Source organism: Callorhinus ursinus, unplaced genomic scaffold (assembly GCF_003265705.2).
Source record: "Callorhinus ursinus isolate GAN/ISIS: 27379988/994484 unplaced genomic scaffold, GSC_fseal_2.0 scaffold25, whole genome shotgun sequence".
In the NCBI taxonomy this organism is placed as follows: Eukaryota; Metazoa; Chordata; class Mammalia; order Carnivora; family Otariidae; genus Callorhinus; species Callorhinus ursinus.
The window spans coordinates 4,522,153-4,549,231 of NW_027397087.1; the positions used below are offsets into that span (position 1 = coordinate 4,522,153).

At 39.1% G+C, this 27,079-nt stretch overlaps 1 long non-coding RNA gene across 1 annotated transcript in view; it reads right to left on the reverse strand.

The window, feature by feature from the left end:
- LOC141369983 (uncharacterized) overlaps positions 1 to 27,079 on the reverse strand; it is a 35,066-nt gene that overhangs the window by 2,536 nt on the left and 5,451 nt on the right. Inside the window, exon 2 of the long non-coding RNA XR_012373594.1 lies at positions 2,080 to 2,162. This is a non-coding gene — a long non-coding RNA (uncharacterized lncRNA). The remainder of the gene's footprint in view (positions 1 to 2,079; positions 2,163 to 27,079) is intronic.

The window sequence follows — 27,079 nt, forward strand, 5'->3', positions numbered from 1 at the left end:
CCTGTTTCATCTCCCCCCCCCCCCCCGGAAAGTTATAGGTCCTCAGCACAGATAACTCCATATTCCTCAGAACTGTGAGGTCTGAAGTGTTAATCTGTGTATTAAAATCGCTGGGTTTAAATCCTTTTTGTCTTCTTACAATAGTTAGAATAATTGACGGCTTGCTAGAGGAGCAAATAAATCCAACCTTAATCTTATTTGTAACTTTAGTTAATGTTTTGAATTGGAGTATTTGGGGTTAGGCAGATTTTTTTTTTTCCTCTGTAAGGTTAGTTTTTATTTGTGGAGGTTCTATTGCTGGTTTGAAAGAAAGATATTATTACTTTGATTTAAAAAATGTTTCAAGTAAAAAAAGTGCAATTTTAAATGAGAAGCTAGATGTGTGAGATGCTAGAGTTTTTAGAATAAAACAAAATCAATACTTTGAAGTATTATTTGAAAGAAGTTTTCTTTCTTGCATTACTGACCTGAGCAAGTAAAGAGGATCAGAATGTTTTATTCTTCCGGACTCTATTTGGACCCCACCTCTGAAGACTAGGTCTTCTCTCCATCTATTTCACTGTTCTTTGGGTTCTGAATGCAACAGTGGATTTTTGTAGTCTAGCTCTTTTCTCCAAGCTTCCCAGAGTATTTTTATAAATTGTTATTCAAGGGGTTTGATTGCAGCCCTGCCGAAGGAGCCGTGAGCCCAGCATCACTGGGACAAAGGCAGAGGGACTCTCTTCTGCTCCAGACCTGCTGGCTGACAGTTGGAATTTTTGATATATATTTTATTTGGCGGTTCCAATAATGTGTTTGCTTCTCCCTCCCCCATTCCCTTGCAGCCATCTATTACTTTAAAAATATCTCTCTGTATAAACCTCAGCTCATCCTTGTGAACTGTTCTTGACCTTCCCAGCTATGTACCAGCAGCCCTGAAAGTTGGACTAGGAAGAATTACACTTCCTTTCTTACCTGTTAACTTTGCTCACTTTCTTCCTAGGTGGGATCAAGAAATAGAAGGGGACCTTTTTTTGTTTGTTTGGTTGGTTGGTTGGTCCTTTCCTCACTTAGGTTTTCTACCATGTATCCCCCCCCACCCCCGCCCCCATTAATAACATGACAGTGCCCCACAATTTATTCTCTTAACTAAGATGCGGTAAAATCTTTGTACTTTCTTTCCTTTTACTCTCTCTTATGTCTTATTTCTCCCAATTTTAGCTGCTTCACTATCTTGCAGAAGGAAAGTATTTCAATAAATAGCCCTCTAGCGCTATCTGGCGGGGCTCCAAACACGACGTGCGCTTGCTCTCGCAGTCTCCGGCTCCTTCCCGCGCTCCCTTCCTTCCTCTCTCCTTCTCTTTCTCTAGTTTCTTCTGTCGGCTATCTCAAACCTATCTCTCTTCTTTCTTCCTGCGGCCCCTCTTCTAGCTCTCACCCCCACTCCCAGCGCAGATGGCTTTGGAACGACTCAGTCAGAGGCTGATACCCTCGGAACTAGGTGATGCTCTGGTGAAGGAGCTCTTCTAGGGCTCCCACCTTCACCCAATGTGGGTCACTCGCCACCTATGTCTTTGATTAGCATCTTAATGTTGTCTAACATGTTGCTTACATCCCAGTGTCTCAGCTGGAGGTGGTTTGGAGGGGACTAGAACTGCATTTGTGAAGTTTGGAGGAAAGAAAACAGACACTGGAATCCCGACTAGTGGAGACCAGCTAAGTTTTAGGTCAGGAGGCCGAGGCTCAGTGCGAGTTTAAGAAAGGGTTGGAGCGTCGCAGGGGTGGGAGCAGCAGCTGAGGCCCGGCCTTTGGGAGAGGACCGGGCTCTTGCTCTCCACCCCCATCCCCAACAGTCTCTTGCCTACAGGATCCTACACCACAATGCACTGCACAAGTTCGTATCCTGGGCCTGTCTAGGATTTCCTTTTCAAAATGAGCTCGCTTTATCCTCCCCTCACCCCCCATTACCACACCAGATTTGGAGAGGAGTGGGAAAAAAAAGAGGGAGTGAGCGAATGCACTGGAGAGCCCACCGGGCAGAGAGGAGAAAGCCAACACTTGGAAACTGCGGGAAGGCAGGCTTGAGGATGCAGTACTCACCAACGTCCTCCCTCCTTTCTCAAAGAGATTTGTCTTCTTTCTTACTGTGGCTTTTTTGTTGTTTGTTTGCTTTAAACAGTAGCCTATAAACCCTCAGAGGAGTGTGGAGAGCCGTCCCAGGCGATAGGGGAGAAAGGAGAGATTCAAATTCAACTGGGTGCTTTAGATACTCCCTTAAAATTTTTATTCTCCCTCCAACCTCCCAGACACACACCACACTCTGAGCCTTAGAGAAATCTTCAGTTCTCCCTTTGAGCAAATCTCTTCCATCTACTCCTTGAAACAGAGGAAAGAATATGGGGCCTGGGGGAGATTTAGAGTCACTCAACTTTCTGACTGCGTTTTCTGAAATTTAGTTTTGATCTGGCAAAGTAAAATTGAGAACCATATTCCAATACAGACCTGGTGGCTACTTGAAACGAGGGGACCTCAGCCTGCGGTGTCTGTGATCACCAAAGACCCCTTCCTAATTCTGAAATTCTGCCCCCTCCCCATAGTCTCAAAAATGGAATAGGAAGTGGGGGGGGAATGACACAATCATAGGTTTTGTTCCTCAAGAATTGCCTCCCCGCCAACCCCCCAACACCAAAGGAAGAAAGCACAGTATGGGTGTAATTAATTGAGGACTGTTATTAGGTCATCATTAGCCAAGGTGCAAATAATTGCAGCCCATTTTTACTTAAAATTGACCAGTCCCAGAGTGATAGATCGATTCGGAGTATAAAAATGATGTATCAAAACATCAATGTCGATTATTTGAAATATTGTAGTCGAATTTTTTTATTGCTTCATCGGTTAAGTGTCTGAAAGTGCAGTGTTCAAACATATATTTATGTTGTCAATACTGTCAGAACTGTCAGTTTTACTATACTGGATTTGTACTACATATCGAATTTACTCATTTACATAAAATGCCCACCCTAGGATTCCCCCACCCCCACCCCATCTCTCTCTTTCCGCCCATCTCTGGAAAATCCGTGTCAGTTTCTTCAAAGGACTCAGCAATCTTTGCCTAAGCTAAAGTGTGCACTGCCTCTTTTACTCAATTTTCCACATCGGATTACATGTCTTTTTCACCATTTCTAACTTTCAAAGGGAGCCTTCCTCTTTTCTTCCCAACTCTGCCTACTCTAGCCTTTTCACCGAAATAGTATTGTAGTATTTGGAAAGCTTGAGGTTTAAATATCCACATCTCAGCTCCAAATAAACCAGTTAGGTAGAAAAATGGAAAAACCGGACTTCAGTGTACCCCCTTAGCTCACTCGTGTTAACCGGGCTGTTGCCAGGCAGGCGTTCTCCCACGTGTCATAGTCCATCATCAAATTACCTGGAAGACTGATATCTTCCAGGGAAAATGAATTTGAAAATATAAATACGTTTTCTTTCTTTTACTTAGAAGCTGTGATAGGAGAAAAATAATACATATAAATGATCGGCACGTTTTACCTTTAAAAGCTTTTGAACTCAATCAAAAGACACAAGTTGGAAAGAGAATTGACAGTTTTAATTCTACCCATTTTCACCTGGCACGTCAGATCAGAGGCAATCATTTATTTTATGGGGGGGTGGTGGTGGTGGTGGATGGGAAAGCCAGATAGAAAGCTTGAATCCACTGAAGTCTCTAGCCTAAAAATCACAGAGAAATGAAGACACTTACTGAAACGCAAACATTCCATCGCTCCACACTCAGTCTACACTAATTGAAATTTATAAATTCACATTTTGCCTAATTTTATTTTTTATTTTCTAGGATTCCCTCCAAGTCTGATAGGAAAGACAGGGCCACTTCTGGATGAGCTGTAAGGATGTGTTTTCATTTCCATAACATTGAAGCACTTTTTATAAACCTTATGTTGTATTTAAATAAATCTGTATGGACATTAAGAGAAGCGACGCACACAAAGATAGCTTGGCTTAGTGCCCTCAATCCCAGAACTAGGGAAAAAAAATCCAGAATCCACCTGAGAAGCTTTTCCTACTCATCTTTCCCTCAAAACAAACAAACAAAAAAGAAAAAAAAGAAAAAAAAAGAAAAAGAAAGTTCGCTGCGTGCATCTGTGTGTCTTCATGTGCACGTTTATAAACATCTCCCAGTCCGTGTTTGCGTGTTACCTCCCTCCTGCCACACACTCAGAGGCAGAAGAGGCATCGAGGGATCGCCCCCAGAGAGTTGTGTTTACTTAGGTTTTTTTAATCTCTCCGCCATGTATGACAAGTGTTACTGCAAGAAATTCATCAGCCTTCTACAGATACTTCCAGTTTTGCTGTAATGATCTGCAGAAGAGAACTGCCATCACTTTCTCACATCCCAAGGTGTTGCAGGAACTCAGAGAAAGGGGAGAGCGGCTGAAACGCTTAATTACAGTGGGGGAGGGAGGAGCGTGAGGCCCCGACGCAGGGAGGAGGGAAAGGAGGAAGGTCCTTTACCTGGCTTATACCTGGAGAAGGCTCCGAATCCTCTCTCTCGGCGAAAATTTGGGAAAGGTATGGTTGCCTTTTTTTCTGTAATGCCTTTGGGGAGAAGTGATACCCTTGTGTAACAATTAGCTCAGACAATAAAAATAATTGGAAAATCAGTTGGAATTTCTGAGTTTTTAATTACGTTTAATTTTGTGCTAAGCCGTAAAATTACGAATGCCCCTCAATTAAACACTCTCCTCTTGTAAAGCGTTTAACAACAATTATTCCTTAATCAGTCTGAATGTGAGTCACAAATGATGCCTTTCCACATCAAAGGGATGTCCTTCGACGTTACCTTTTAGTCATAAGAGGATTAATTCCTATAATTAGAGGGATAAATATGTGCATAAATACATCTCTCTCTCTCCTTAAACACACACACACACACACACACACACACACACACACACACACACTTTCACTCTGGGTGAGAAGGGGCCGGCTCTGGTAGCGTTAAGGGTTTTTAATTGTCCGTCTTTGGTCTTTGCCCGACATCCCTTCGCTGGCCAGCAAAAGCAACCAAGGAGAGCCCGGCGGGAAGCTCTCCACAGGGATACAGGAAAGCACAGGTCAGGCAGGAGGTACAAAGCTAGTGGGTCCCCAGACCCCCGCCAATTCCAACATGATCCTCCCAACGCAATAACCCACTCTCCACCTGCGCCCCTGCCCAGCGCTGCGAGAGTTCTCTTTCTGTAGGTCCACTCGTCCAGAAGACCGGGGTCCCTGACCTAAACTGCGCACCAGGTTGATTCTTCAGGCTACAAATAAAAATTGAGCATGACCTTTTAAAACTCCTGTGTGAATATCTCATTTACCTAATGACTTTATGTCACCTAAGAAGAAGGTCAATTTCCTCTTAACCTTTCCCCCGCTGCTGCAGTAAGCATTCTTCCCTAATCAATGGTGGTTGGAATAATCAATTCCCATTTTATGATCGCTGACAAACTCAATCTCTGGGCAGGGTGTGAGCGCTCCGGCTGGGACAGAGGTCTCTGGGTACGCCCTGCTCCGCCCGGCGCCTAGGGAAGCTGCTCTCTCTTCCGTGGAGTTCAGAGACCTTGGCAAACTTCCCTCCCCCAACCGCCTGCGTGACTTCTGAGTTGTCACTAATCCGAACCTGATATTCACCAGAGCTCCCTCGGTTACCGACTACGCTCCCCGCTGCCGCTGGGCCTCCCACCTACCCCTCCTCAGCGTGTTTTCATTTCAAAGTCTGCTGGGATTGCCCAGGTCCACACGTTGTGTGTGTGTGTGTGTGTGTGTGTGTGTGTGTTTGTGTGTGTTTGTGTGTGTGTGTTTCATTTACATTTTAAAAATTATTTTTGCCTTCTTCAGAGTGGATCTCTCAGCCCTTCACTCTGTCTTAGCCCCGCTAACTTTGCATAAACAAAGCAACAACAGAAGCTCAGAGTGGGTGGATTCGGGTGGAAATGAAGTCAACTGGCAGAATGCTCTCTCTTTCTTACTTCCTTTCCGTTTTTCCTTCCTTCTCTCATTTTTCCTCCCTCATCTCTTACCTTCTTCCTTCTCCACCTCCCCCACAACACTCATTTATCCTAAAAGATAGGTTTATGAGATACCACTTTACACCTATTTCTATTTCCCCACTCTGGGGAAGTTACCAGGAAATTTACTAAATAAAAGTTAATTTAAAAGGGAATTTAGGGTAAGTTCACAGTTTTTTATCTTTGGAAGGCCTACATATGAGCCCATTTCACCTCCCAATCTCTCATCAAGTAGAAGTTGACTTTTGTACACCCAGGGCTTGTTTGAAAAGAGGGAACTCTTAGCAGTGGTTCAGCAGGACTCACTGGAATCTCTTGCCCCTCATTCTGTCCTAACCCCATTTCCACTCACTACCAAGTCCTGATGAAGCTGCTGCTGATTATTTAACAATCTAAAAACCTGCACAGCTAGAGTTCAAGTGGCAGGAAAATCACTTTTCTTGGAAAAGATGTCCTATACCCAGGTTTTTTGGAGATTTCTTATGACTAACAAGCTAGTTAAAACTGAGTCCTGAACTGAACTTTTTCTCCTGAGAGTATTCTCTCAAGGCCATGGTGATAGCTTTTGAACAAGTAACTAAAATGCCCCTTTTCTTCACTCATAGCACCTCATTACTTGTGGGTAGATGGTCAGCTAAAATTGGGGTTTGTCAAGTGATCAAAACAAAAATGTAACTATTCTACCCTAAAAGGTGGAATAAAGGATAGATCACCTACTCTGGTGTTAAAAAAAAAAGAAGAAGAAAAGAAAAGAAAAGAAAAGATAAAGACATTTGAGTTCAAGGTGAGGCATATCTAGGCCAAAACACTCACTGTTTACCCACAGCACCTTCTCAAGCCCTGTTAGTAAGAGAAAGCTGAACAATCTACCACTCCAGCCTGTGTGAAACTCAAGCTTCCATTCTTCCCTTGGGCTTAAGGTGCTGGAGTTGTGACCTCTGGGAGGCATTTAGAACAGGCCAGGTACAGGACTTGATCTGGGATAGGGCCAGGCCAAGTTGCCAGTATTGTCACTTGCCTTCTTGCTTCATACCAGGAAGTACATTTGCAATGCTAGTTGAATGAGATTTCTGGGTTTAAATGGGTGTTGAGGACTGGTCAAGCCCTGAGTCACATTTTATAACATCTTGGCTTCCAGAAGATTTGTTTCATATTTCCAACAACTGAATTACTGACTTTCTGGGACAATAACCTGTTTGTGGGTCAGGAGATGCTTGTGCAGGAAGAGTTCCCCAGTACTAAGAGTCCTGAGTGGGACTTTTATCTCTATTTGACAAGGGAGCAGACAGATTGGGGATGGGCCCCTTGACCTCAGATAATTACTACAGTCTTCCCTCTTAAGCAAATTTAATTCTCATGTAAGGAGTAACTAACAATCTGACTATTCACTGTATGAGAATTTCCTTTCCTTTTCTTAAGGGCCCTCACAGGGATATTGAAGAATATGCTTAATCCTAGTTTTTGGCTTTACTTCATTTAAAAATCTTCCATTCTGCTCACTTTTTCCACGGTCTTCTGGAACACTTAGCATAGTCTTGGGCTGTATTCTAATTCCAGCATGAAAAATAGGAAAATCCAATCATCAGTTTATTCCCCTCTCCATTCCCCATACTATACACTCCATTACACTTTGGAAAAGGAAAATCCTTTAATTATGCTTGATTTCGACAGCATGTCAGAAGAAAGACATTTTTTCATATATATAATATAAAAATGCTATTCTCTTCCTTTGACTGTAGAACAACTTTATCCATACCAGTGTCTCACTCAGGGTTCTAAATCAAAATTACACGTCAGAGTATAAACAAGTAGGAATAGGAAGACTACTAGCTTTTCAAAGGTGACTTGAGGTCTCTGCAAGGCTCAAATCCTAAATGGAAAGACATCTCGTTCAAGCATCTTTACGGGAGATGGTTGAATTAGATCACTTCTGAGCCTGTTTCTAACTCTGGAAGTACAAAAAGGGACTCTGGAGCTGAGAAGCAGTCAGGAGCCCAGGCTTGGAAGTCTGACAGGAAGGGGCTGAATCTTGGTCCTGTTCTGTGTCAACTGTGTAACTTTAAGTAAGTCACTAACTCTTTGACCCTTAGTAAACTCATGTATAAATCAGAATAACTATACTGAATATTACGGATATCTTCTGTTGGTCCCTCCAGATACATTCTTCACTTTCTCCATCCCGCTCCGTGGTCCTGGAGGCTGGTATGAACAGTTTTAGAGGGCTTCGTTGGCCCTTGATTCCTGTTGGGTTTGCCCAGAATGGGTAGAGTGAGGGATGAGTCTTGATTCCAGGGTCTCTCTGGGCTGGCTGCATCCCAGCCATAGCTCTAGCAGCCTTCTCCACAGAGCTCTCTGGGCTCAGGTAGTCACTTCCCTCTCCGTTGCTGGTCTTGGGCATTGCACCACCCTTGTGGTTTCCTAATGCCCTGCTCACACCTTTTTAGTACAGTTCCTTTATGAAGCACTCCTCAAATTACTCAATTTGATATGTACCATCCATTTCCTGCTGGACCCTGACTGACACACCTTATAAACTTGTTTGGAGGATTAAAATTAAATGAGATAAGGTATATAAAGCACAAAGCATAGTTCCTTGCATATGGTAAAAGCTTAACAAAAACTTTTTAGTTATTATGTTTTTTACAATTATCATCCTTTGCAACCCCCTCATTTTATATATGAGGAAATGGAAGCCCAAAGCAGTTAAGGTACAAATTCAAAGTCTAATTAACTCAAGATAGCAACCACCCTGGGGCCAAGTCTCTGGACTGGCAGTTCTCAGTTCACTGATTTTTCTACAGTGGCTTGTTGAGCAAAACAGACAGGGAGGAGGGAGTTCCTTTTGTCATAGATGTTGGAAAAAGTGCTAGATGAGTGAGAGGCAGAGGTGCAGGAGATAATAAGCATCTTTCCATGTAGCACTGGATTTGTCTCTGCTAAATTATTGCTGAAATAAAGCATGCTGTTGCGATTTGGAATCCAACGATTTCACTAAAAATAGAATAGGTATGATACAGGAGGAGCAATGTATGCTTGACAGGTTAAAAACAAATTTATGAACACATAATTGGAAGTTTTACCAGGAGGCATCGTAATGTTTCTAAGACATCTAGGGTACACCAGAATTAATTTTCAAATAAAGACTGACTCTTGGATTAGCAGTGCAGATTAAGTAAAAACTTTATAATTCTTTAGAATATAGTACTGTGCTATGGACTCAAGTAGAACCAGAACAACAGATTCTAGCCCACATGCATCCTGCAATTTGATAATACTGACAACATGATGGAAATCATTCAAATCATTAATTCCTATTTTCATTCAATCATTCGAACAAATATTCACTGAGCTTGTAATATTCTCCAGGAATGGGGCGCCTGGGTGGCTCAGTCAGTTAAGTGTCTGCCTTCAGCTCAGGTCATGATCCCGGGGTCCTGGGATCGAGCCCCACATTGGGCTCCCTGCCCAGCGGGGAGCCTGCTTCTTCCTCTCCCTCTGCCTCTTCCCTCTGCTCTCTCTCTCTCTCTCTCTCTCTCTCAAATGAATAAATAAATCTTAAACAAAAAATATTCTCCAGGAATTCTTACGGGTGCGAACATATAAAAATTAACTAACTATATTCTCTGCTTCAACAGGGTCACAGAATGACAAAGAGGTAGGTGTATCAACAGATTTTGGAGTGGGAGTATGAAGAGTGGGAGAAATACGCCTAGGCTACTATGGGATCCTTGAAGAGGCTGTGTGGGTTAGGGAGCACCGGCGGAAGAGGCTTTCCTGAGACAAAGGTGAGTCTTAGCAAAGAGAAGTCTGTCTCAATCCAATTATATCCCAGTCTTCCAGATCCTTCCAAAGTATTGATGATATCAGTTTATTAATACGTAGCTCTTACTAATATAAATATTAGTAGTAGTAAAACAAAAACCACACATGTAATAATGTATTGCACGTTGCTGTGGCAGGTTGGCTGAGGTATATGTGGAAATTCAGAAAAATTTAAATGTTTCTCTCAGTGACTAGAATGTATGGCAGGAAAGTGGGATACATTTAAAAGATATTTTACACAGGCTTCTTGGAAAATGCTACCTTCAAAGAAGATTGCTTAATGTACTTTACCAATGAGGCCTTATTTATATAATGAGTTAGACCAGGCTTATGTGAGATATAAACATATACTTTGAAAAATGAATTGGAATCTATGCATGGAGAAAAAAAATAAAAGTAGGACCATTTATTTCAGAATCCAGGATGCATTCATATAAAACTGGACCTATTAATAAATATAACATAACTTAAACAGGTTATTTCTACATATTTATAACAAAATGAATTTGTGGTGGTCATTTGCATCTCAGCTGTAACTGCTAAATGTGGCACCTAAATATGTAATTTACTTTGCCATGGTAATGCTGCTAAATATTTGTGTCTCTGTTTTGAAGTCCAAAATGTAAAGTTATATAACTCTGGCTTACTCATTCAAGTTGCTCTTGTCCACTGACCCTGATCATCTCACTTGGTTCACTCTCTTTTACCTCACATCAAAATCCACCCCTATTTACATTAGTGTGGGTGTGTATGTGTGTGTGTTTGTGTGTATGTGTGTATGTACATATCTATTTTAGCCATCCACAATTACAGCTATATCTATAACTTAAAATTACTTTCACGATTTCAAATGTAGAGGGTTTTTTGCTTTTTGTTTTAATCTACCACTTTGTTATCCTCTATCCTCTATTAAAACAAATTATTCTCTCCTCATTATGACTCTCATGGTGACTTTTGGTTTGTTGATCATTTTCTGCCAATCCATTAGTCACATCAGGATTTATTTGATATTCCACCCAGTTTAAGGCAATAAGAAATGTATCTTTTAAATTTATTTTCTGTTTTGAAAGTAATATATACTCACTAAAGACAATTTGACAATGTGGAAAAGTAGACAAATGAAAAAAAATCACCCACAAAGTATCTAAAAACAGTTGCTGTCAACATTTTAGTGTATTTCTTTGTATTTTCTATGCATAGTGTCTGTTATGTAGTTATGATTGTACTTTGTATAAAATATTCATCCTAGTTAAGCATGTAAATTCTTTATGACCATCCACCTAGATATCATCGATTACATTAAGTATTATAATTCACTTTTCCATTATACTATTATTGGGCACTAATTTATTTTTTCTTTTTTATATACAATTCTGTAATGAGCTTTTTTGTGCATAAATGTTTTTCACAACTCAGGATTATTTTCTCAGAATGGATTCCTGGACTTAGACTGAAGGATATGAACTTATTTAAGTCAACATCCAAAGCCTCTCTTGCTTTTTGAACTTTTTATTTTGTTTTTAATTAAGAAATTTTTTTAAAGATTTTATTTATGTATTTGAGAGAGAGAGAGTGAGGACGAGAGAGAGAACACAAGTGGGGAGGGGCAGAGGGAGAGGGAGAAGCAGATTCCCCACTGAGTGGGGCGCTGACATGGGGCTGGATCCCGGGACTCCAGGATCATGACCTGAGCCAAAGGCAGATGCTTAACCTACTGAGCCACCCAGATGCCCCACTTTTTGAACTTTTTAAGAAAAGTTTATTTTTTTGGGTGCCTGGGTGGCTCAGTCCAGTGAGTGTCTGCCTTCAGCTCAGATCATGATCCCGGAGATCCAGGATCAAGCCCCGCATCAGGCTCCCTGTTCGGCGGGGAGTCTGCTTCTCCCTCTGCCCCTCACCCCACTCTCTCCCTCTTGCGCTCTCTCAAATAAATAAAATCTTTTTTTAGAAAAGTTTATTTTAAGTAATCTCTACACACAACATGGGGTTTGAACTCACAACCCCAAGATCAAGAGTCCCATCTCTCCCAACTGAGCTGGCGAGGCGCCGCACTTTGTGAACGCTTTGTCACAACCTCCATGATAATTTTTATCTTAATCCTCAATCATTTTCTGTTCCTCTGGCTGAGGGGAGAAGTCTTGAATACATACAACTTCATATTTATGTTCTGAACTTCATTTGGCCTCCTGAAGCTAAGGTTACTCTTCTATCCATTTTCTGTGGTTACTCCTTCTGTGGACAATAACTCTCTCCTCTAACCCTCTATCCCTTTCCCTTCCCTTCCTTTTTCTTTCCTTTCCTCCTTTTCTCCTTTCTCTACAAACCACTCAGAAGCCCCTCCCTACTCTCACCCTCTCATTTCCAGATACCTTCACTTTCTCCTTCACCGAAACCAAGGATTCTTGGCATGAGCTTTCTTTTTCTTTTCCTTTCTTTCTTTTTCTTTCTTTCTTTCTTTCTTTCTTTCTCTTTTTCTTTTCTTTTTCTTCCTTCCTTTCTCTTCCTTCCTTTCTTTTTCTTTCTTTCCTTTAAAGATTTTTATTTATTTGACAGAGAGAGAGAGAGAGAGAGAGACAGTGAGAGAGAGAGAGACACAGCGAGAGAGGGAACACAAGCAGGGGGAGTGGGAGAGGGAGAAGCAGACTCCCCGCTGAGCAGGGAGCCCGATGCGGGGCTCAATCCCAGGACCCTGAGATCGTGACCTGGGCCAAAGGCAGATGCTTAATGACTAAGCCACCCAGGCGGCCCTAGCATGAGCTTTCTAATATTCTCTTTTTTTTGTTATTCCCTTCTCTCAGTCAATATTACCCTGTTTTTAAGAATGACCACTTATTATCTTCTTCCTTTTATGTTTAGTAAAATATTTGTTACATACAAAAGCATATATGCAACATATTTGGCTGTTACAAAGCATGAGAATAAAAGAAACATTTATGAATGTGCCACCGACTTAAGAAAGGGAACTTCTGCTGCTTCTTCCAGGGGTAATTACCATCCTGAATTTTTAAAAATAGTTTTTTATATGCATGTATTCCTGAAATAAATATATATATACTACAAAAACTATATAAATCATATATAACATATAACCTATATTATTAATATGTACTAATATATGTCATCTTAACCTCTCTCTACAAACTCTGTATTTACATGTACATATATTCTTAAACAATACACTTTCATTTGCCTTGTTTTAAAAAATAAAAATGGTATTACACTCAATGTAGTCTTTCTGGATTCTTTTTTCATTCAACATTGCATCTTTTTTTTTTTTTCCAGAGAGGGGGAGGAGGGGAGGGGCGAGGGAGAGGGGGAGAGAGAATCTTAAGCAGGCTCCATGCCCAGAACAGAGCATGATGCAGGGCTTGATCTCACAACCCTGAGATCTTGACCTGAGCCTAAATCAAAAGTTGGACACTCAACCAACTGAGCCACCCAGGCACCCCCAACATTGCATTTTTAAGATTAATATTTTTGTAGCAACAGTTCATTCCTTTTTATTTCTTCTTGCTATTCCATTGTAAATATAATACAATTTATTTATCTTTTCCTTTTTGAGTTGGTACCATATTTATTGTTGTTACTATTATAAAAAGTTCTGCCATAAGTATTCTGGTATGTGTCTTTTGATCTTTATGAGCAAAGAATTTTCTGGATTTAGAGTATAAATCTAGGAGTGAATTGCCAAATGTTTTGGTATTCAAATGTTCAACTCTCCAAGATAACGTGAATTACTTTTTAGTGATTGTTTTAATTTATACTCCTGCTAGTTGTATGTAAAGTATCCTATTGATCTGCATCTTTTCTAACAGTTGGCAATTTTGTCACTTTCTTCCTCTTCCTCCTCCTCCTCTGCTTGCCTTCCTCTCCTCCTCTCTCCCTCTTCCCCTTCCTCCCCCCGGCTCCTTCTCCTTCTTTCCAATCTGATGAGCATAACAAGAGATCTCACTATAGTTTTTAACACACATTTTCGGAATCACTAATGAGGCCAAGCATCTTATATGCTTATTCTTTACTCATATTTCCTCTTCTGGGAAATACCTGTTTGTGTATTTTCCCCATTTTTCTATTGAGGGTTTTTGCCTTTTTATTATTGATTTTATGAGTTATGCATTGCAAATACCTTCTTCCAATTTGTGGCTTGTTTTTCCACTTATTTGAGATGTGTTTTGATGAACAGAAGTTTTAAATTTTATTGGAGTTTAATGTATCAATATTTTCTTTTATAGCTTGTGCTTTTTGTGTCTGGTATAAAAGATTCTTTCATGTCCTAAAGTTATAAAGATGTTTTTCTGTAGAATTATTTAATAAATTTGATTGTTTTTTCTTCTTGTACTTTTCTTTAAACAACAGGGAATTGATTTTTGTGTGTAGGAGTGAGGTAAGAATCCATTTTCATTTTCTCTGTATGGATAAACTTCATCCCGAACCCAACTGCTTCCCTAGTGATCTTCAGTCCATCTCTCTCATATATCAATTGTCTATAAATTCTTTGGGCCTTCAATGTAGATAATAATATAGTCTTCAGAAAATGACAGTTTTATCTCTTCCTTTCCAATCCTATAACTTTAATTCTTTCTTCTCTCTCTCTCTCTCTCTCTCTCCCTTCCTCCCTCCCTTCTCTTTTCCTCCACCTCCTCCACTTTTTCTTTTGGTCCTACTGCCTTTTCTAACACTAGATCTTCAGTACAATTTTGAAAAGAAGCATTCTTAAATAGTGGCCATGATTACCTCATTCCTAATTTAAACAAGTGTTTCTAGCATTTCTCCATTAAGAGTGCTGGTTACTGTGGTGAATTGATAATAATCTTCATCAAACTCACCTTGTCCCACAGATACAACTAGATAATACCCACACCCCCCTCCCCATGCCTAGTCTTTTAGGAGCTTTTTTTTTCTTTAAATAAATGTTAAATTTTGTTAAATGATTTTTTTAAGTTTATTTATTTAAGTAATCTTTACACCCAACACTGGGCTCAAACTCACAACCCTGAGATCAAGAGTTGCATGCTCTTCTGACTGAGCCAGCCAGGTGCCCCAAAATGATGTTTTTATATGTAATAAAATGATCATTTCCCCCTCTTTACTCTGTTACTGTCAGAAATTTCATGTATAGTTTTCTAACATTAAACTACTATTGCATTTCTGAATTACATTCAAGCTGATCATGATACTATATTATACACAGTTTAGATTAGTAATTTTGCTTAGGATTTTTGAATTTCTACTGATGCAAAACAATGGCCAGTCATTTCCCCTTTTTCTTTCCTTTTCTTTTTTCCTTAGGTTTATCATCTTTACCTATTCTTGGTAACCAGATTATACTGGCTTCATAAAATGCATTAAAATTAGGTAGGGTTTCCTCATTTTTACTCTCTACACAAATTGATACATTTTTGATTGAAATTTTCTGTTCATTTATTTATTTTTAAGATTTTATTTATTTATTTGACAGAGAGAGGGAGAGCACAAGCACAAGCGGGCAGAGGGAGAGGGAGAAGCAGGGTCCCTACTGAGTAGAGAGTCTGAGGTGGGGCTCAATCCCAGGACACCGGGATCATGACCTGGGTTGAGGGCAGACATTTAACCACCTGAGCCACCCAGGCGCTCTGAAATTTTCTGTTTTTAAAAAAACTGAGAGAGTTTACTCTAAAATAATATTGGTTTTCTTTTTAAAAAATATTCTTAATTACTGATTACATTTCTTTAATAACTATGATGCAATATTGAAATCCACTCCTTTCTGAGTTATAATTTCCCATGAATTTATCTATATCATCGATGTTTTCAAACTCTACACATGTTCACTTTTTTATTGCTAATATTTTATGACTATTAGAGTTACATTGTGCTTTTCCACATTTCTTAAATTGGATGCTTGGATGGTCCTGATGATGATCAGTAAAGAAGAGAAGACATCATGGAAAAGTTACTTGGATACAATTTCATCCTGTTGCTTTCTTATCGATCACTAATCTCAGGGATTCTAGATGTTGATTCACTTGTGATTGATTTATGGATGGTTTTGAAATATTTCTTAAAAAAGGAAATCAAATAGTTCTCTTTAGGGATTCCATTTCAACTTTGAATTAAACAAAAGCTTTCAAACTAGAGATACTTACCCACTGTGAAAAGATCAGAATTTTTACTCGGAATCACTTGATTTCGAAAAACCATTTTAAAAACTGTGCATGTGTATAATTATTTTGTCAAAATGATTTATGAAATTCACATATGTATATAAGATCAACCAAAATGAATCTATGAAAGTATGTGTTTTATGGTCTTCCTAGTTCTTGCAGCAGTATTTGCAAATATATGACCAATATAATTATTCTCACTTCAGAGTTAGGAAAATGCAGACTTTGAAAAATAATTTTTAAGGTACCTCAACAAATTAAGGTAAGGATCTGAATGAATTTACCGAAGTGTTCCTAGTCTAGGGTTTTGAAATCTTCTATAAAAATTTCCTATGTTTATAACTAGCCAAGGTGTCTCCACTGTCAGTTTCTGGATTGATACTTGTCATATGGACAAAGGAGCTTCTCACTGAGGGCTATATGTATACTCCATGTGACGAGCGGAAAGTGCACAGTCACAATGGCCAATGTCAGCTGATCGAGTCTCATCATAGGAGTGCCAATAAGAAAACCACACTTAAAAACACATATCGCTAGTGACTTCTAGGGAAGATGGCAGAGCAGAAGGATCCTAAACTCACCTTGTCCCACAGATACAACTATATAATACCCACATCAGTGTAAATAACCCAGAAAATGACCTGAAGACTGGCAGAATAGATTCTCCATAACTAAACATGGAGAAGAGGCTACATCAAAAACAGTATGAAGGGCAGAGACACAGGCAGGCACCAAGCTAAACTGTGAGGCCAGCTGAGGGAAGGAGGGCCACTGCAAACATGGAGAAGACCCCACACCAGGCATTCCAGGCATGGGGAACCCACACAGGGATGATAAATCCCCCCAACATTTGGCTTTGAAAACCAGAGTGGCTTACTTTCTTGAGTTCTGACAATCAGTGGGACTTAACACCTGGATAAAAATCAGTGGCTTTGCTCTGAAAGAGGGTGAGAGAAAACTGAGTACCTGCCCTTAAAAAGACAGCACAACAAACAGCCCTGCTGAAATACAGGATAGAAGCAGCAATTTGAAAAATATCTGTTAAATGGGAAAGAGATTTGTTCACTCATCACAGAAGGTATGCTGGAGGGGCAGAGATCTTTGGGAGACTTCTCCAAGAACAAAAGAGCTTATGGATGTCATTTCTCTCCCTCAACTCCCAACCTAGATGCACGTACACCTGCAGGAACCAGCACATTGTGGCTCCTCTCCACCTAGCTTGCTAACAGTGTGCCATGGCCCTGTGTTCTTCTGTGAACTTGCCCCCTCCATCCCTTCCTCAACAGGAGTATATCAAAGTGGCGTTAAAAGCATGGCATTGTGCAAGAAGCCCCAACAGGGGCCAGCACCACTCCAAAGTGATTCCTGCCCCAGGGAGAGGGGAAGATAACCACACACACCAGTTCAACTATAGCCCCAGCAGTGGGCTGGGGGCAGACATCTTTTATGGCTCAGCCACAATAGCAGGGTGAATGCAACACACACTGGAGATACCTCTTAAGTGCCAGGTTCTGGTAAAAAAGGGGGCTTTACACTACAGTGCACCACAGGACCTCTTCTTCCTAAGGCAACAACTTGCAAAAGCAGGAGATGTAGCTAACTTTCCTAGCTCATACAAATAGAGTTAGATAAAATGAGCAGACAGCTGACTATGCCCCAAGTGAAAGAACAGTACAAAATCACAAGAGAGCTCAATGAAATGAAGGTAAGTAATACACCTGATAGAGAATTTAAAGTAATGGTCATAAATATACTCACTGGACCTGAGAAAAAAGTGCAGGACCTTAGCAAGACCCTCAACAAAGAAATAAAAAAAGAGCCAATCAGAGATGAAGAACTCATAACTAAAATTAAAAATACATGAGAGGGAATAATAGTAGACGACAGGAAGCAGAAGAATGGATCAGCAACCTGAAGGACAGAGTTATGGAAAGCAATCAAGCTGAACAATGAGAGAAAAAAACATAACACAAAATGAAAATACACTTAGGGAACTCATCAACACCATCAAGTGTAATAACCTTTGCATTATAGGGATCCCAGAAGGAGAAGCAAGAAAAAAGGGGGCATAAAATTTATTTGAAGAAATAACAGCTGCAAGCTTCCCTAACCTGGGGAAGGAAAGAGAAATCCAGATCCAGAAGTCCCTGAGTGCCCCTAACAAAATCAACCCAAGGAGGTCAACAAGACACATAGTAATTAAAATGGCAAAAAGTAGTGATAAAGTGAGAATTTTAAAAGCAACAAGAGAAATGAAAACAGTTACATACAAGGGATACCCCATACGGTTATTAGCTGATTTTTCAGCAGAAACTTTGTAGGTCAGAAGGGAATGGAAGATATATATATTCAAAGTGCTGAAAGAAAAAAAAACAACCTGCAAACAAGAATAGTCTGTCCAGTAAGGCTATCATTCAGAACAGAAGGGGAGATAAAGAGCTTCCCAGAGAAACAAAAGTTAAAGGAATTCATAACCATTAAACCAGCCCTACATAAATGTTAAAGGAGACTCTGAGTGGACAGGAAAGACCATAAGTAGGAGTAAGAAAAGTAGGAAGCACAAAAGCAGTAAAAATAAATATATCTATAAAAATCAGTCAAGAGATGCACAAAAGTATGATATTATATACGAAAAACATGGGTGAGAGAGGAGTAAAAATTCAGTGTTTTTAGAATGAGTTCAAACTTAAGCAACCATCAACTTAATATAGACTGTTATATGCACAAGATGTTATATATAAACCTAATGGTAACCACATAAAATAAAACTGGTAATAGGTAAGCAAAAAATAAAGAGAAAGGAATCTAAGTATATCACTAAAGAAAGCCAGCAAACTAAGAGAAGAGAGCAAGAGAAGAAAGGAATAGAGAAGAACTACGAGAACAACCATAAAACAAGAAACAAAATGGCAATAAGTACATACCTATCAATAACTACTTTGAATGTAAATGGACTAAATATTCCACTTAAAAGACAAAGGGTGACAGAATAGATAAAAAAGTGAGACTTATCTATACACTGTTTACAAGGGATTCATTTCAGACCTAAAGATACACATAGATTGAAAGTGAAGTGATGAAAACAAAATAGACTTCAAAGCAAAAACTGTAACAAGAGACAAAGAAGGACACTACATAATCATAAAGGGAACAATCCAACAAGAAGATATAGCAATAGTAAATATTTATGTACTCAACAGGGGAGCACCCAAATATATAAAGCACCTATTAACAAACAAAAGAAGTAACTGATAATAATGTAATAATAGTAGGGGATTTTTATTTTTTTTATTTTTTTAAATTTTATTTTATTATGTTATGTTAATCAGCATACATTACATCATTAGTTTTTGATGTAGTGTTCCATGATTCATTGTTTGCGTATAACACCCAGTGCTCCATTCAATATGTGCCTTCTTTAATACCCACTACCAGGCTAACCTATTCCCCCAACCCCCTCCCCTCTAGAATCCTCAGTTTGTTTCTCAGAGTAATAGTAGGGGATTTTTAAAAAAGATTTTATTTATTTATTAGAGAGAGAAAGATCATGAGCATGGGGGAAAGGTAGAGGGAGAAGGAGACTCCCCGCTGAGCAGGGAGCCTGATGCAGGACTCAATGCCAGGATCCAGGGATCACGACCTGAGCCGAAGGCAGATGCTTGACTGAGCCACCCAGGTGCCTCAACGGTAGGGGATTTTAGTACCCCATTTACATCAATGGATAGATCATCCAATCAGACAATCAACAAGGAAACAGTAGACCAGATGGATCTAACAGATATATTCAAAACATTCCATCCTACAGCAGAATACAGATTTTTTCAAGTGCACGTGGAACATTCTCCAGAACGGATCCCATGTTAAGCCACAAAACAAGTCTCAACAGATTAAAAAAGGTTGAAATCATACCATGCATCTTTTCCAACCATAACACTATGAAACTAGATTTCAACCACAAGACAAAAATCTGTGAAGATCACAAACACATGGAAGTTAAATAACATACTACTAAACAACGAATGGGTCAACCAAGAAATCAAAGAGGAAATCAAAATAACATGGAGACAAATGAAAATGAAAACACAGTGGTCTAAAATCTTTGAGATGAGGGGCATCCTCATTTCAGAGTCCTGGGCTCAAGCACCGCATCGGGCTCCTTGCTCAGCGGGGAATCTGCTTCTCTCTCCCTCCCCCACTGCCTGCCACTTGCACACACTCTCTCTCAAATAAATTTAAAACAATAAAAATAAAATAAAATAAAATCTTTGGAATGAGGCAAAAGCTGTTCTAAGAGGGAAGTTTATAGCAACAGGCCTATCCCAAGAAGAAAAATCTCAAATAAGCAACCTAACCTTACACCTAAAGAAGCTAGAAAAAGAAGAACAAACAAAACCTAAAACCAGTAAAGGAAGGAAATAATAGAGATTAGAACAGAAATAAATGAAATAGAATCTAAAAGAACAATAGAAAAGATCAATGAAACCAGGAACTGGTTCTTTGAAAAGATCAACAAAATTGATAAAGCATTAACCAGACTCATAAAAAAAAAAAAAGAAAAAGAAAAGGAAGAAAGAGAGAGAGAAAAAAAGAAAAAGAGAGAGTACTAAAATAAACAAAATCAGAAATGAGAGGAGAAATAAGAACGGACACCTCAGAAATACAAAGGATTATAAGAAAATATGAAAAATTATATGCCAAAAAATTGGACAACCTAGAAGAAATTAATAAATTCTTAGAACATATAGCCTTCCAAAACTGAATCAGGAAGAAATAGAAAATTTGAACAGAGTGATTACCCACAGTGAAATTGAATCAATAATCAAATTCCCAACAAACAAAATTCTAGCACCTGATAGTTTCACAGCTGAATTCTACCATACATTTAAAGAAGAGTTAATACCTATTCTTCTCAAAGTATTCAAAAAATAAAAGAGGGAGGAAATCTTCCAGATTCTTTCTATGAAGTCAGCATTACCCTAGTACTACACCCAGATAAAGACACTACAAAAGAAAGAGAACTGCAGGCCAACATCTCTGATGAACATAGATGCAAAATTCCTCAACAAAATCCAAACCAAATCCAACAATATATTAAAAAGGTCATTCACCACAATGAAGTGGTATTTTATTCCTGGGATGCAAGTGTGGTTCAATATTCACAAATCAATCAATACGATACATCACATCAACAAAAGAAAGGATTAAAAAACATATGATCATTTCAATAGATGCAGAAAAAGCATCTGACAAAGCACAACATCCATGCATGACAAAAACCTTCAACAGAGAGCTTTAGAGGGAATACATCTTAACATAATAAAGACCATATGTGGAAAACCCACAGCTAACATCATACTCAGTGGTGAAAAATTGAAAACTTTTCTCCTAAGATCAGGAACAAGGCAAAGATGTCCTCTCTCACCCACTTTTTTTCAACATTGTACTGGAAGTCCTAGCCACAGCAATCAGACCAGAAAAAGAAATAAAAGGCTCCCAATCAGTAAGGAAGAAGTAAAATTTTAACTATTTGCAGATGACATGATACTATATATAGGAAACCTAAAGACTCCATCAAAAAACCACTGGAACTGATAAATGAATTAAATAATATCACATGATCCAAAGTCAATATACAGAAATCGGTTGTATATCTACAAATTATGAAGCAGCAGAAAGAGAAATCAAGAAAACAATCCCATTCACAACTGCACCAAAAATAATAAAATACCCAGGAATAAACTTAGCCAAGGAGATGAAAGACCTGTAGTCTGAAAACTGTAAAACACTGTTGAAAGAAATTGAAGATGACACAAACAAATGGAAAGATAGTCCATGCTCATGGATTGGGAGAACAAATATTGTTACACTGTCCATACTACTCAAAGCAATCTAAATTTTATAATAGTTTTATAATAATCTAATAATCTAGGTTTAATGCAATCCCTATCAAAATACCAATATTATTTTCCACAGAACTAGAACAAATCAGCCTAAAATTTGTATGGAACCACAAAGACTCCAAGTAGCCAAAGCAATCTTGAAAAAGGACAAAACTGGAGGTGTCACGATCCCATTTCAAGATATACTACAAAGCTGTAATAACCAAAACAGTATGGAATAAAAATAGAACACTGGAACAAAAATAGACACATATATCAATGGAACAGGTTAGAAAGCCCAGAAATAAACCCATGATTATATGGTTAATTAATTTATAACAAAGGAAGCAAGAATATGCAATGGGAAAAAGATAGTCTCTTTAACATACAGTGTTGGGAAAATTGGACAGCTACATGCAAAAGAAAATAACTGGGCCATTTTCTTATACATATACAAAAATAAACCCAAAATGGATTAAAAACCCATATGTGAGACCTGAAACCATTAAAATCCTGGAAGAGAACACAGGCAGTAATTTTTCTGACATCAGCTGTAGCAACATTTTTCTAGATACGTCTCTTGAGGCAAGGGAAACAGAAGCAAAAATAAACTATTGGGACCATATCAAAATAGAAAGTTTCTGCACAGCAAAGGACACAATGAACAAAACTAAAAGACAACCTACTGAATGGGAGAAGTTATTTGCAAATGATACATCTGATAAGGGGTTAATATGCAAAATATATAAAGAACTTATACAACTCAACACCAAGCTCCCCCCAAACAATCCAATTTAAAAATGGGCAGAAGGGGCGCCTGGGTGGCTCAGGAGTTTAAGCTTGTGACTCTTGGTTTCAGCTTAGGTCATGATCTCATGGGTCATGAGATTGAGCCCTGCACCAGCGGGGAGTCTACCTGAAGATTCTCTCCCTCTGCCCCTCCCCCGACTCTCATGATCTTTGTCTCCCTCTCTCTCTCAAATAAATAAATCTTTTAAAAAAAATGGGCAGAAGACATGAACAGACATTTCTCCAAAGAAGACATACAGATGGCCAACAGACACATAAAAAGATTCTCAACATCACTCATCATAGAAATGCAAATCAAAACCACAATGAGATATCACCTCACACCTGTCAGAACGGCTAAAATCAAAAGCATAAGAAAGAAGAAGTATTGGTGAGGATGTGGAGAAAAAGGAACCCTTGTGCACTGTTGGTGGGAATGCAAACTGGCGTGACCACATGGAAAAAATTAAAAATAGAACTACCATATGATTCAGTAATTCCAGTACTGGGTATTTACCCAAAGAATACAAAAACATGAATTGGAAAAGATATACATGCCCCTATGTTTACTGCAGCATTATTTACAACAGCCAAATTATAGAAGCAGCCTAAGTGTCCAATGATAAATGAATGGATAAAGAAGCGGTGGTGCGCGCACACGCACACGCACACACACACACACACACACACACACACACACACCATGGAATATTAACCATAAAAAAGAACGACATCTTGCCATTTGCAACAAGATGGATGGAAGTAGAGGATATAATGCTAAGTGAACTACGTCAGTCAGGGAAAGACAAATAGCATATGAGTTCATGTGTGGAATTTTAAAAACAAGACAAATGATCAAAGAAAAAAGACAAACTAAAAAACAGACTCTTAACTATAGAGAAAAAACTGGTGGCTGCCTGAGGGGAGATGGGTGGGGGGATGGGATAAATAGATGAGAATTAAGAGTACACTTCCTGTGATCAGCACTGAGTACTGTATAGAGTTGCTGAATCACTGTATTGTACAACTGAAACTAATAGAACACTGTTAATTATACTGGAATTAAAAGAAATAAATTTAAAAATGTATCTTTACTACTTCTATTCTAATATCAGGAATACAAGAAAGGACTTTTTCTTATATGCTCTAAAGAAACTTACAGCAAGGTAGGCCAGTGACTTGACTTTCTGTATCTTGAAATATAAAAAGTAGTATTTTTAAATAACCATAAAGATAGACTATACTTAGGTCTCATGGAGATAATTAAGCAACAAAGGGCTGCCCCAAGATTAAAATGAGTAATGTATTCACTCATACATCTTTTAAAAGCCACTCTATATGAGAGGCATAGTAGGGTGGATGGAAATGATGCTGACCTGAGTCAAAAGACCTGCTTCCAGCATTGTGGCCCTCGGCACGTCTCTGGCATTATCTGTGGCTGACCCTTCAGATAATATCTAAGGATGTCTCCAGATCTATGGTTCTATATGATCTAGGGCAACAGAGAATTACCTGACCTCTCCTCTTACTGCCTATTCAAAGTACTGGAACTATAATCCTGAGAGCTCCTGATAAGATTAAATCATGGATAGCTTGGGGCAGATGGGGTGGGGAGGGGACAGAGAAAGACTAAACTGATCTGGTACCATAAATAGTTCACTGTTTGATTTTTAGTTGGGTATTACTTGTTTTGATCACACAACTCAATCTAGTTTTCTTAGAACTCAAGCAAACTGGAATAACTCTTGTGATAAAGATGCAAAATGAGGCAGGCTTAAAGGCGTTAACTTATTTTTAGGTCACGTACACCAGGTTAAATTGGTCAGCTTGAAATAGGAACATAAAACCATATAACAAATCAAAAACTGATTTTCACTCAAGCTTCATGCCATTGGATTAGATGCATGTGGTGCCATTCTACTACGGGTTGTGATTTCCTAGAATGCAAACAATGTAAAATTCAGAGAACATTTCTGAGCACTGAAACTGTGCAACCTAAGGATCTGAGATGGGGTTACAGCAGCAAGTCAGAGGTAGCACTCTTGCTTTGAATTCTATTCCTCTCAAAGCAAAAAGAGCATTTCGAGGGTTCTGCTGGTTATTTAGGAGACCGGAAAAATCTTGGAAGATCACTCTGACTCTCTTTTCTGTTTTCGGAGAGACAGACACATTGCGGAGATGTGGCTGGGCCAGTGACTTAGAAAAGGCAGGAGCAATTACAACATGTTTATACGCCTATGTAAACTCAGGCACTGGACTGCTCTGCTCCTATGAATGAGTCTTGTGCTCTGAGTTAATATGTAAAAAACATTGTTTTTGGCTGCCTCTCTGAATCCGTTAGAATGTTTTTGGCTGCAAGTAACAGAAAACCTAATTCAGACTGGCTTAAGCAATAAGGGAATAAAGCTATGCCATTGGCAAGAGGTGGGGCATCTCTCTTTCTCTTCAATTTTCTTGGCTCTGCCCTCTTATGTGCATCAACTTTATCCTCAGGCTGGTAGCCAGATGTCCTCAGCAGTTCTGAGTCTCCTATCTTCCCACAACAACACAGAGCAAGAGAGCCTATTTCTCTTTCTTTGGATATTGTTGTGGGAAGACATGTGCAGAAAATAATTTGAGAAGGCTCCAGCACCCTTCCCCTCACATCCCATTTGTATGTCTTTGCAGAAGGCTTACCCGGGAGTCCTGAAATAGCCACTGATTAAAAGAGGACACAGTCCTGGAGTTAGGAGCAAACACTCTGTGTTACAGATACAAAATAGGGGAAACATGGGAGAGATGAGAATACAACCTTTAAAATACAACTGACTAGAAACTGGGTTCAACTTCTGGCAAACACCGGGCTTCGGAAATAGCTGCTCCATAGTGAGCACTGACAGGGGTGCTGAACATTGCATTTGAATACTCTCATTTAATCTTCATAACCACCTCAGGTAGATACTATTATTGCCCTCAGTTCCCCGATGTGGAGATTAAGCCTTTCAGAGATTAGACAACTCGCTCTAATTAACACAGTTAGTAGTATAATCAAGGAGTATAATGCTAGAATCCTTGTTGTCAACCATTTTCTATATCCCAGACTTTGCCTAGAGCTAAGTCCTCCGATTCATGGGTCAGAGATCAGGATGTAATAAACCACTTAGTTATATGGACAACAATAGCATCCTGTTGAGGGGTTTCCTTTGTAGACAGCTTAGGGTAGCATAATTGATTGGGTCCAGTGAATCTGTGATGTTTGGTTTTCAGAATGGAGGGAATAAGAGTGATATCAGTATCATAAACTAAATGATAAAGTTGGGAAAACATTACAAACTCTTTTAGACAAAGGACATTTGCTTCAGCACACATAAGCAACAAAATATCATGGCTGCAGAATCTTTTCTCAGTAATTAAAAACTTGATTTCTAAGTGGAAAAAAAAGACTACAAAAGAGATCAGTTATCAGTTTAGTAGCTTTTGGAAGGAGATCACCTTACCTGAGGGAATATGTACAACTGAGGGACAATGAGAAGTTTATAAAAAGGAAAATGTGTTGCTGGCTAGATGGGATATGCACTGACACTGACATCCATCCTTCCTATAGAGTCATTTAGTGAATGTGGGGACAACCTGATTTTGTGATGGGCAGCAGTAGGTGACCAACGATTTTTTTTAGCTTAAAAGGTAGTTTAAAAATTGAACATGATGCAATTAGGAAAATACACAGCTACTGCATTGTAAATGTTATTAACTATTTTTCTATTTTAGCTCCTGGCATGAAAATATAAATATTTTCCTTTTTTCAAAGTAGGGCATTTAATTGTTTGGATGGTCTTAGAAATCACAGTTGAATCCAGAAATCAATTACAAAAGAGATGTTCTTGACTCCATTTTTTTTTTCACACAACATTTTCCATTTGTTCCTGAACAGGTTTTTATAAGCAGAAACTCTGCCCATTCTGTAGGCAGGTGGCTCCTTGCTGTGCTGTTTTGGACCTTCAATCACTCGTGACATGCCAACAGTCCACAAAGTCTTGGATGTCTCTTTTAGCTATCATCATCTAAAAGGGTTTTTTAGTGCTTGAGAGCATTAAGTTTCATTTCTTACATTCCACATTGTAAGTGGAAAAGTTGATCCACACTGACATGAAGGGCTCAATTCTGTATGAACTTTTTGTTTTTCTATCAGAAATAATCCTTCCTTTCTTCATTCCTTCCTTCTTTCCTTCTTCCTCCCTTCCTTTTTTTTTTTTTAAGATTTATTTGAGAGAGAGAGAGAGAGAGAGAGAAGGGGCAGGAGAGGGAGAGAAAGAATCCCAAGCAGACTGTGCACTGAGTGCAGAGCCTGAAACAGGGCTCGATCCCACCACTCTGAGATCATGACCCAAGCCAAAACCAAGAGTCAGATGCCCAACCGACTAAG